The sequence below is a fragment of the Lynx rufus genome, unplaced genomic scaffold, assembly GCF_022079265.1.
Source record: "Lynx rufus isolate CCGP_SWC_20201006 ecotype Redwood Valley unplaced genomic scaffold, mLynRuf1.p SCAF_18, whole genome shotgun sequence".
Classification (NCBI taxonomy): Eukaryota; Metazoa; Chordata; class Mammalia; order Carnivora; family Felidae; genus Lynx; species Lynx rufus.
In genome coordinates, this window is record NW_025814832.1 from 31,721,532 (window position 1) to 31,734,251 (window position 12,720).

Consider the following 12,720-nt stretch of genomic DNA (forward strand, 5'->3'; position numbering starts at 1 on the left):
AAGGAGAAGGGAGGACGGGAGCTAGGGAAGAAGCCCTGACTGCAGGTGATCATTAACAGATGAACACGCACAGACTGGGTAATCATCCAGAACGGCGTGAATGTAGGACGATGGACGCGTGCATGGCGGTGAGTGTGGATGTGCATGTGTGTGTGCACACGCGTGTGTGTGTGCACACGCATGCGTGCATACTCTAGTGGAAGGTGAGCAAAGGAAAGGTGGATGGATCGTAGGGCATTTGCCATCACTGGTTTTTTTTTTTTTTTTAATTTTTTTTTTCAACGTTTATTTATTTTTGGGACAGAGAGAGACAGAGCATGAACGGGCGAGGGGCAGCGAGAGAGGGAGACACAGAATCGGAAGCAGGCTCCAGGCTCCGAGCCATCAGCCCAGAGCCCGACGCGGGGCTCGAACTCACGGACCGCGAGATCGTGACCTGGCTGAAGCCGGAGGCTTAACCGACTGCGCCACCCAGGCGCCCCTGCCATCACTGGTTTTGAATAGCTTTTCCATAGATCTCTATCTTGCTTTGCAAGTTCATTGGCACAGAGCCTCCGGGGCGGGGCGGGGGGGGGGGTGCTCCAGGATCCCTCTGCCCGCCGATGAATCCCTCAGGAGGGTGGTGGCCGTGTCCAGAAAGGTGGACCGTTATGAAACCGCATCTTTCTCCATCTGGCAGCTCTCCGGAACATGAAAAATGCTCCACTTTGCCCGGGTGTAATTAAACTTAGGGCTGAAGTCTTACCCTGCAGCATTGCTGGTAAATTCAATAATGATGAATTAAGTGGAATATTTACAGCATTAATGTGAACAGGATTTAAAATCATATATACAGTTCACTTAATTACGTTCCTTGTGACTTCCCTCCACCCTCAAAATGTTATTTCAGCATGCAGCCTAATTGCAGCAGCTTTTCTGTCTCAAAATAGCTCCTGTCTCTTCTTTTCCTCTCTCCACGCTGATTTGCTCTCTGTATTTGTCTACGATCCTGTTGGAGATATATTTGCCTGCCTGGGTTTTTTGGTTGTGAGGTTCCCTTTTTTTCCCCCAGTGTATTCAATCTGCAGCCACTATAACATTTCTCAGCTTTATTTGGGGGTATAAGATGATTAGGCTATGTTTTCAGGGACAACAGTTAGAAATGACGGGGTCCTGAGCTCTCCAATCTGTGTCCTCTTTGCCTTGTTCACAATTGGTCGGAGACCCTGGCTGGGTTCTTTCTCCTGGGGAGGGGCCAGGGTGGGACCCTCGAGAATACAGACAGTGCCCCTGGTGGCCACTGTGCCCTCTCACCCGTCAGGAACGCTTCTGCTCATCTGCCATCTGGACTCTCTCTTTCCTCTCAGACTTGTCCCTGGTGGTTTCTTTGGGAGCGAAGGTGAAGCTGGTCAATTTTCTGTCCGGACTGGTAACTTCCGGCTCCTATCTCAGCCACTTCACCGGCACAACGGGAGGGATTTATAGGACCTTGACTTACCGGGAAGCAGTCTTTTCCCCTTTCCCCTGGTGCCTGAGCTTTGCTCAGCATCCCTGTGACAAATAGGTGCCCAGGTCCCATCCTCTGAGTAGCCAGCCTTGCCGAGGGGGGAGCTCTTCCCGGCACTTAGGCAACCACATCACAAGAGGGAGCTGCTTGGGTCTGGGGTGACAGACAGTGAGAAGTGGCCCAGCACCCAGCAGGGCACGCACAGTGGACTCTGGACACGTCTCTCTGCTTTGGAGCGAATAATCATCCGTGCTCCCTGGTCCCAGAGGCTTGCTTTCCCCGGGCAAACGTTTCAGTGGTTATTTCTGACCTGCTGTTCTCTGGTTCCACGGACAGCTGCCAAGACTTTATCACAACTGCGGCTTTTGTCTTGATCCGGGCAGTAGCCTGTGGTTGAAGGGGAGGGGAACCCACTTCATACTAGCTGGAGGAGGAGGAGAGAGTGCATTTTAAGGGCACAGAATCCAGGGGTGGGGAGATGCCCCGGGCCTCTGGGGAACACTGGGATTAGGAAGTGGGAAGCTGACGGCAGGCAGGCGGTGTCTATTCATTCCTCTCTGCCTCCCCGCCCAGGCCTATCCTTTCTGCTTGCCATTTGCATCCTGCAACCTGCAGGCCCGTTTTCTAGCTAGAGCTGTGCCCACCCCACCCCCCACCCTGGCTCCCAGTCACTGTGCCCACAGTTCAAGAGAACAGTCCGAGAATCTGGCAGAGTGGGTGAGTTGTACCTGCCTGGTCCCCTTGACTGTCCCCGGGGAGCAGAGTAGAGCACGCCTACCCCAGGCTCTCCCTCTGGGGGTGCCTGTGGGATGTGGGTCTCGGCTTCTAGCTCCCTTCGCTTTAGGACTCTGTCTGCTGGGTGGGACCACCGGCCTCCCCCAGCGCTGGGACAGGAGCGAAAACACTGATCTGGGGCATCGCTTTTCCTCTCCCCCCTGCAGATCTCCCAGGGACAGGCATCATCGCTGCAGCCGGGGAAGGGGGATCGCCGAGGATTTTGAGAGATAATTGGGTGATGGACATCATAGGCTCATTAGCAGGCCAAACTTTTCCCATTAAAAGACAGGTGGGGCTGCAGATCGGGGCTTTGGGCCCAGCAGCAATGTTCTCTTTGGAGCCACTGAACGGTCAGCCAAAAATCTGCCGGGGAGTGCAGCCACGGGAGTAGGGGGAGGGGGTTCTCTGTGCATCTGGAGAGCATCTGGGGCCATGGGGGACCATTCTCTCCCCTCCCTTTGCTTGGGCCTGGAGCCAAGATTGACAGTGGGTGAGTGGTGATTTGGGGGTCTACTCGGGATGCTTTGCAGATGAATGAATCGCCTCTGGGCACACCATTCTCAGAGGTAAAGCCAGGAATCATTTCCTGCCTAACCTTGCGCCACCCCCCCCCCCCCATGGCAATTATCCTGAGACCCTTGCAGGTGGCTAACCCGAGTCTGGATGGGAATATTTACCCAGTTGTCCTGTGACAGGATGCACCCGGATATTGTGTAAAGGCAGGGTGTTCGAGGTATTCTGCGGTCCTGCCTGTTAGGGAGGCATGGAGGGCGTTTCTGAGGCCTCTTCAGGGATGGACACCACAACCAGAGAGAGTTTCACATGAATACACCTGTCTTCCAGGACCCAATTCTGAGTGTGGTCTGCTCACTGCACCCCCCCCCCCCCCGCCCTCATTAGAATTACTTTTAGTCCCGATTGAAAAATGTGATCCCTTCCCTCCTTTCAACCTATTTAGGTAAACAGGGGAGGTGTTTTAAATGCAGATGTAGAAAAATCTGCAGGTTATGTTAAACAAAAAAAGCCAACTACAAAGCTGGAAACAATATAATTCCTTTTGAGTTAGAAAAAAAAAAGGAACTATTGGACACGATGAATGTCCTGGTATTAATGTGATATGTGATATTTTTTTCTGGAAGAATGCATCAGAAGCTTGATCACTGGTTACCTTGGAAAGAGACACTTGGCGGGGGGTGGGGGGAGGGAAACTCCTGGTTTTCATTTCAACCTTTTCTGTTTGCATTTCTAACCACATACCTCTGTTATTTTCATGCTTTTAAATGCCATCAGGGATTATCTGGGCAGTGGGATTACACCCCCATTTTCTTTTCTTCTCTATGCTCTTTTCGTGTTAAGAAAACCAATTTTTAAAAACGCACTTCAAGAAGATGAACCTGCCACCCACTGACAGTAGTGGATTCTCCAGGGAGGGAGCCCAGGGTTGCATATTTAGCATGCACTCCATTATCCCAGGATGCGGCAGATCAGAGAATGCCACCCCAGAACGTGCCACTGGCATATCGATTATTTGGAGCAGACGCTTGAGGAACAGCAGAGGCAGGAAGGACTCTCTGACCTCTCCCTTCCTACCTAAAAACATGACATAGGGGCGCCTGGGTGGCTCAGTCGGTTAAGCGTCCCGACTTTGGCTCAGGTCACGATCTCGTGGTTTGTGGGTTCGAGCCCCGCGTCGGGCTCTGTGCTGACAGCTCAGAGCCTGGAGCCTGCTTCGGATTCTGTCTCCCTCTCTCTCTGCCCCTCCCCTGCTCACTCTGTCTCTCTCAAAAATAAATAAACATTGAAAAAAGAATAATAAAAAACAAAACATGACATAAAATTTCCTGTGAGGAAGGTACCCTCCTTGTACCAGGAAGGGCAGAAGTTCTGTGCATCGCCAGAGATGCTTGTCATCCTGGAGAAGTGCCCACGAGGTGCCCAGTGAAAACAACCCTTGTCTCCTATCGGTTCCTCCGTGTATTTATTTACCCTCCCACAGTCTGTCATCCTTCAAGCCCAGTTCCCCTTGCTTTTGTCTTGTTACTTCTCTACAAATCTGTTGCTCTTTGTTTAGATGCTCCATAAGCCCCAAATTCTAATCACCCCTTTGAGTTACTCATCGCCCAGCTTCACCCACGTATGTATGTGCTGCCCACGTTAATAAACTCTGTTTTTCTCTTGTCAGTCTGTCCTTTGTCTGTTTAATCTCCAGGCCCCAGCTGCAGAACCTAGGAGGGTGGAGGACAGGTTTTCCTTTCTCTCCTGTAAGATTCTGATGCTTCCCAGATCCTTGCAAATGGACATTTTGACAAACAGCAGAGCAAACGTTGTCTGGTGATTTTCTTGTGCCTTTCACTGCTACCACTTGGGGATGGCGACGCTGGGGCTCACTGCTTTGGGGGTGCCTACTCGTGATGCACATTTCTGAGCCTAGCCCCAGAGAAATTGTTGGCGTCCTATTCAGGAACCAGCTGGAGAAAACTCTTTCAAAGAGCTCATGGGATGAGGCCAGGCTACCTGGCTGACCTCCCTATTTCAAGGTCAATTTTTTGTAATCATGGGAGTGAAATCCATTGTATACACAGTCCCAGGGATTATGCAAAATGTGCACACAAGTGGGGAAGGGGGACCTTTGGGTGCTATCTTTAGAATTCTGCCTATCTCATGAACGCTGAAGAGAACTTTTCAATTTTTTTTTTTACCATTAATATGATGTTTCGTAGGTAGAGTTTTGATAGATATCTTTTGATAGATACTAAAGATAGTCTCTTTTTATCCACAGTCATTTTGCATCTATGTTCTTTTTTTAAATATTTATTTATTTTTGAGAGAGAGAGAAACAGACATAGTGCGAGCGAGGTTGGGGCAGAGAGAGAGAAAGACACAGAATCCGAAACAGGCTCCAGCCTCTGAGCTGTCAGTACAGAGCCTGATGTGGGGCTCGAACCCATAAGCTGTAGATCATGACCTGAGCCGAAGTTGGACGCTCAACCAACTGGAGCCACCCAGGCACCCCTGCATCTATGTTCATAAGTGAGTGTGGCTTAAAATTTTTATTTATGTTTTGTTTCTCTGGTGTGAATATTAAGGTTACACCAACATCATCCATGGTCGAGTTGTCTTTCTTCCCCTCCCTCCCAACCGTTCATCCTCTGGAATTATTATTCTTTGATAATTTGATAGTGTAGAGGAGGGGGAAAAAAACCCAAAAAACACTTTACCTCTACTGTCTTATGTCCAGTGCCTGGGACCTGTGAATTAAACTGACAAAAGACAGACTAACAGGAGAAACACAATAAAATTTTATTGTTAATTTTATGTGCATGAGGGCTCCACAGAAAAGACCTGAAAACCCAAAGCACTGTTTAGGATTGAGAACTTATATACCATTTTGACATGGGGTCAAATTACTAGGCAAATTACTAGACAAAGAAAAAAAAATCTGAGCTTCTGGGGCCACACATTGTGGGGGAAAAATATATGGGGGAAACTAATGGTGGGTAAGGATTATTTGGTAAGGTTTGTGATGCAAACCAATCATCTCTGGTGTGTTCTCTTTCTGGTACAGGGAGGGGCAGGCACCATTAGGAATGGCGATGTATATCCTGCCCTTAGGCAGAAGGGGAGAAGGCAGAGAGTTCTTCCTGAACCCGCTGTTGCTCAATTGCCTTAAGCTAAAAATAATCCTTATGCCCAAACGGTGCATTTGGGATCCCCTTCAATAGTCTCTCAGTACTCCCATTTTGCTTCTAATGTGTGTGTGTGTGTGTGTGTGCGTGTGTGCGCACATCACACTACACACCAGAGGCTGTGCACCTTGGAGACGTGCTGGGGATGGTGGTATGGCGTTACCCAAGACGGATCGCGCTTCTCCCTCTTTTGTGTTGTTCTTTCTATTTACCACCTATTTTCTCCCCTCTTTTGGACTTCATTGGGTGTATTGACCTTTCTACACGACTTTCTCCTTTTCTTCCCCCACGCTTTATTTGTTTGAACGTTTTAAGTTCACTTTCGTGTTTGTGGCTACCTTTGACGTTTTAACAGGGATAGTAGACTTAATGATGTTCGAAATTGATGAGTATCTCTCTCCCCTCCTCCCTAGCCCTGGATGCTTGTAACTTGCCTTACCCCGGCATCGTCCATATTAGTTTTCTAACATTTTAGTTCTACCTTTTTTTTTTTTCTGGTACCTCCAAGTTAGTTACTAGTATTGTTATTGTTTTATTTTTTTTAAGCGTAGATTTTATTTTTTCAGAGCAATTTTAGGTTCACGGCAAAATTGGGCTGAAGGTTCAGAGATCCCTCGTATACTCCCCGCCCTCTCTCATGCAAAGCCTCCCCCATGGTCAATACCCCCGGACCAGAGAGGTACGTTTGTGACTTCTAAAGAACCTTTGTGGACGTATCATTAGCACCCGGAGTCCACAGTTTACATTAGGGTTCACTCTTGGTCTTGTACATTCTTTGGTTTTAAACAAACGTATAATGCCATGTATCTACCATTACAGTGTCATGCAGAGTATTTTCACTGCCCTAAAAATCCTCTGTGCTCCTCCTATCCCCCCTCCCCACCGACAACCACTCCTCTCTTGACTGTCTCCGTAGTTTGATTTTTCCAGAATGCCATACGGTCGAACACATACAGTCTGTGTTCACGTACAGCCTTTTCATTATTGCCTTCTTTCACTAAGTAATAGGCATTTGAGGCTCATTCATGTCCTTTCATGGCTTGATAGCTCGTTTCTTTTCAGTGTTGAATAGTATTCCCTTGTCTGGATGCGCTAACATCTGGATGTTTATCCGTTCACCTGCTCAGGGCATGTCGGTTGCTCCTAAGTTTTGGCAGTTATGAAGAAAGCTGCTATAAACATCCATGTGCAAGATGTTGTGAGGATGTAAGTTTTCAACTCCTTTGGGTGAATACTAAGGGGCATGATTACTGGATCATCTGGTAAAAGTATGTTTGGTTTTATTTTATTTTTTTTAATTTTAGAGAGAGAGAAAGAGAGAGAAAGAGAGTGGGAGAGGGGCAGAGAGAGAGAGAGAGAGAGAGAGAGAGAGACAGAATCCCAAGCAGGCTCCACACTCACATGGAGCCCAGTTCAGGGCTCAATCTCACTGCTTTAAGACCTGAGCTGAAGTCGAGGGTCAGATTCTCAACCAACTGAGCCACCCAGGTGCCCCTATTATATATATATTTTTTAATTTTTTTAACGTTTATTTATTTTTGAGACAGAGAGAGACAGAGCATGAATGGGGAGGGTCAGAGAGAGAGGGAGACACAGAATCGGAAGCAGGCTCCTCGCTCTGAGCTGTCAGCACAGAGCCCGACGCGGGGCTCGAACTCACGGACCATGATATCATGACCTGAGCCGAAGTCGGATGCTTAACCGACTGAGCCAGCCAGGTGCCCCACCCAGGTGCCCCTATATTAGCTATAATTCTATTCTGTATAAGTTTGTCGTTTATAAGCCACACTTCCTTGATAACTGTAGCTTTAACATAAATCTTCTGATTTCAAACAATGATTAAAAAGCTTTGAATAAGCATTTTGATAACAGTTTAATAAGCATAAGTGAGTCCTTAATTTAGGATCCTCTAATGATTCAGGATCTTGTAATGCTTTGGAGCCATTATCTCATTTATTCAGCCAACACATGTTTAATAATTTCTTGACATTTACCAGACATTGATTATTTTTATTATATAAGAGCACGAATGGAGATAGAAGGAATGAATAAACCTAGATTGGGGGGTCTATATTTTTCTTCTGAAAACTTCTATTAAAAAATAGAAAATAGACCTTTAAAATAGACCTTAAAAATATTATTATTATTGTCATTTTAGAAAGGGGGGAGAGGCAGAGAGAGAGAAGGAGAGAGAGAATCCCAAGCAGCTCTTTGCTGTCAGTGAAGAGCCTGACGTGGGACTTGATCTCATGACACTGGGATCGTGACCCGAGCCAAAATCAAGAGTCGGGTGCTTAACAGACTGCGCCACCCAGGAGCCCTCCCCCCGCCCAACTTTTAAATTTTAATGACATCCTGCTTATCAATTCTTGTTATTGCTTTATATGATCAGCAGTTGTGTGTATTTTCCAGCAATTCTGCCCATTTCTTTGTTCGCCATCGTTCCACGCTTCACACCCCTTTCCCTTTTCTTTCTTCCTTTATTATTTCCTTACTCAGGATCCAGAAGGATAAACATCTCTTCTCTCATCTAAAAATACCTCTATTTTGCTCTGACTCTTGAAGGAAAAACTGAGTTGCATCTAAATGCCTCGGTTGACAGAAAGTTTTATTTCCTCTGGCACGTTGACAACGTCATTCCGAAGTATTACTGCACTTTGACCGCGAGAGTTGTGTTACATGTCACGGTCTCTGTGAGCGTCACAAAGACGTATCCAGCAGCGGCCTCCTCTCTGTTTTCTGTCTTTCCCTCTGGTATCGTTTTCATTTGTCTTGGTGTTTCTCGGCTTCAGCATGGTGGGGCGTTGTATGTGTACGTGTGTGTGCGGGTGCTGTTCTGCGTAAGACTTGGAGAGCTCTTCTTTTCTTATCACTCAAAGACTTACCTCTTTATTTAGTTACACATTTATTTATTTATTTTTGCTGTTGCTTTTATTTTTAATTTTCTTTTTCTGTTTTCTTTTCTTTATTTTTATTTCTTTTAAATTTTATTTAAATCCGAGCTAGTGAACATCCAGTGTGATGATGGTTTCAGGAGTAGAATTTAGAGATTCATCCCCTACATGTAACACCCAGTGCTCATCCCAACAAGTGCCCTCCTTAGTGCCCATCCCTCATTTAGCCCATCCCCCCACCCAACACCCCACCAGCAACCCTCGGTTTGTTCTCTGTATTTAAGAGTCTCTTTTGGTGCCTGGGTGGCTCAGTAGGTTGAACGTCTGACTTTGGCTCCGGTCATGATCTCGCGGTTCGTGAGTTCGAGACCCACGTCAGGCTCTGTGTTGACAGCTCGGAGCCTGGAGCCTGCTTCCCATTCTGTGTCTCCCTCTCTCTCTGCCCCTTGCCCACTAGCACTCTGTCTCTCCCTCTCTCTCTCTCTTAAAAATAAATAAACATTTGTATATAAAAAAAAGAGAGTCCCTCATGGTTTGCCTCCCTCTCTATTTTTATCTTATTTAAGCTGAATACTCATTATTATTATTATTATTATTATTATTAATTTCTGGGAAGTTTTTAGCAATTATCTCTTCTTAGCAATTATCTCTTCAAATTTACCTCTTCCTCATTCTTCATTGTCTTCTGCAGCACTTAATAGATGTTTATTCTATGCTCTTATATATCTGCCCCACGTGTTACACTTTCCTTGACGTTCTCTATCCCTTTATCTCTCTGTGGGCTCTTCTCTGGTTCATGGATTAGACACTGAGCTGATTGTCACCCACTTTTTAAGTTGACTGTTAAGTTTTTTATTTTCTATTTTTTTTAATGTTTATTTATTTTTGAGACCGAGAAAGAGCGTGAACGGGGGAGGGCCAGAGAGAGGGAGACACAGAATCTGAAGCAGGCTCCAGGCTCAGAGCTGTCAGCACAGAGGCCGATGCGGGGGTCGAACTCATGGGAGTGTGAGATCATGACCTGAGCTGAAGTCAGATGCTTAACCGACTGAGTCACCCAGGCGCCCCAGACTGTTGAGTTTTTAGTTGCAATGACTAGTTTTTATTTTTGAATTGTCTCTGGCTTTTTTTTACTGTGTCTGCTTCCCTTTGTTACAGCTCGTTCTTTTCTTACAGGTTTGATTTCTTCTTTTATGTGTTTCGTGTCTTTAGTGCCAGGTTAGGCATATTTTATATTTTAAAGCCATGTTTCTCCTTGGTGCATCATGGACTCCATTTGTCGGTGTGTTGTTTTCTCGTAGGCTTTGTAACTTTTTATTTTTAATATTTTATTTATTTTTGAGAGAGAGAGAGTGTGAGTGAGGAGAAGGGCAGAGAGAGAGGGAGACACAGAATCCAAAGCAGGCTCCAGGCTCTGAGCTGTCAGCACAGAGCCCGACACGGGGCTCGAACCCACGAAGTCAGATCATGACCTGAGCCGAAGTCGGACGCTGAACCGACTGAGCCACCAGCGCCCTGGCTTTGTAACTTTTTAGACCAGTACTTCTCTAGTGGGGTGTGCTTTTGCTCGAAGGATTCCCAAGGCCCTGGATCATGGGAGGACCTTCAACATGGTTTTGCATTTGCTTCTGTAAGACCCTTTTATAGTGATGTTAGCCTAGAACTGATTTTTACAGTGACGTCCAAGTCGGGGTTTTCCCAGCCCAGCAGACACTAGAGACTCAGAACCCTGAACGATTAAGGTGAAAGCCCATGGTTCTTGTTCTTCAAACAGTTTTTCCTCCAGGAACCAGGCAGAAACATGTAATCATTCTTTTGTCTCTCTGTGCAGCTGGACGGATCTTTTTGTCCTACTTTCCTGCCCCCTTCCACATAGGGACAGAATTTCGTGAGCCTTGCATTTATAGACTCTCACCACCTGCCTCGTGTGGCACAAGGCCTCCTCTTTGCTGCACGAGGACAGTAACACTCAGAACCCGTTAATGGGGCCTCGGTAATCCCTAGGCAACATCTGAACCTGAACCGGTTTTGGTATTTAGGCTCTGGTTTATAGCTTCCTTGTCATCAGTGATCCCTTTTCTTTGTTGCAAGCTCAGATGTGCATTTAAAACCCTTTTGTTTATCGCATCCGTCATTTCTAGGCGTTGTGGAGGGAGATTTTGGTTGTATCTTAATGTTTAAATCTTGCTGGAAACAGACCTGTCTCTAGGAGAAATGTAAATTTGCACAGCCGTTGTACCGTGTCCTGTCTTGAGTTGTTCACGAGGTCCGAGGTGTCCCAGGCTCTGCCAGGCAGCAGGCAGTGCCCCTTACATACGTGTCACTTCCCGGAGCTTCACGATGAGTATCTTTTTTAAGACTTGTGACTTGACATTTCTGTAATGTTGACAATGAAATGAAAATGCGGATCCGCGTTCAAATTCGACAGGACTGATGTGAGTGGCAGGTCAGGACTTCTGTTAGGCTGTTCGGCAGGGAGGGAGGTTTTGAGTGGGGACTCCTTTTATGAGTGGGGAGTACATCTGTAACTATTTTGGGGTTGTGGGCGTGCTTGCTTTCCCAGTTCACCTTGCAGCTCCAGGTGTTTTCCGTATGCACCCACCATACTCAGGACCAGGAGGGAGACAACTCAGCATTGCAGTAGGTGGGGGGGGGGGGGGGTTGGAAAACTCTCCTGTTAACCCTTTCACCCTGGTGCCCTGGGTGCCCAGGGAGGTGGTTGATGGTGAGGCCAGCGCATTCCTGAGAATCTTTTTGGCAATCCGTTTCCTTTGAGACGGATAGGCTACTAACAGGAAGGAGTAACGCGATCTTAGGCTCTGCTTGAGAGTGGTGCTTGAGGGGGAAAGGAGATTCTGCTCAGTGGTTTATCAGAAGTCTTATCTTGGTGCATGATTTTCTTTTTAGGGGGAAGGGGAAACTTTAAAGCCACTTGGTGACATGAACGGACAGAGGAGAAAGAGATAGGAGAAAATCTAGGATGAGCATTAACTTCCTTGGGGCTTATGCTAAAGTGTCGCCCTGGTTTCAATTAGCAGAGCACCTCCTTCCCCATTCCTGGCGGATCAGCGGTTACCATGGCAGCAGGCACACTGCTCTCTGTATAGCCCACCCTGTGGCGCGCCAGGTCCTGTTTGCTGAGCCCAGACCTGACTTCTCCGCAGGCTCGGGGTTCTACTGGCATCGAGTGGGACAGATTTTGGTGGGGAGGTGGTTTACGGGTTTGAGATGTGCCCGGCAGCTCTGTCTCGGTCGGATATTCTGTTCCTGCTCCCGTGCTTCTGACTGGAACCTTACACGCGAAGGCATCACAGGCTGTCCCGTGGGCAGGCACACCTCCTTGCCACTTCCCTTGGACCCTCACCTGGTGTCTCTCCATGGGTTTCCTTTGGTTGGGTCCTCCTGGAACAGGGTTTCTCAGAATGGGTTCCGTGGGCTTTCCGCCCAGGCGCTTGTTCCCACGTTCCTGGTTTGGCGAATGAGGAAGATTGTGGAATCTGTCATTCTAATAGAAATTACGAGAGGAGGGGATACACCCCTAAGGGGATAAGTCTATCCGTTTGGTGCAAGGTGAACAAAACTGATAAGAGTCCTAAGTAGCATTCCTTGTAAACACTTGTCAGGGAATCTGGGCTGGACATAACAGCCAGGGAGTCCATTCTCAATGGGCTTCTTTTGTGTTTTTCTGGATCCCTCTTTCTCCTCTAAACTATGTTCCCTCGGGTGCCTGTCACACCTTCAAACTCCGGAGCCCTGCCTAGTTCTCCCAGAAGTTCCAAGCAACTGCACTGAAGAAAAATATTTTTTTTTTTAATTAATGTTTATTTATTTTTTGAGAGAGAGACAGAGTGCGAGCCAGGGGAGGGGCAGAGAGAGA

At 47.1% G+C, this 12,720-nt stretch overlaps 1 protein-coding gene across 2 annotated transcripts in view; it reads left to right on the forward strand.

The window, feature by feature from the left end:
- SLC39A11 (solute carrier family 39 member 11) overlaps positions 1-12,720 on the forward strand; it is a 339,923-nt gene that overhangs the window by 161,971 nt on the left and 165,232 nt on the right. The gene's annotated exons all lie outside the window — the stretch shown is intronic.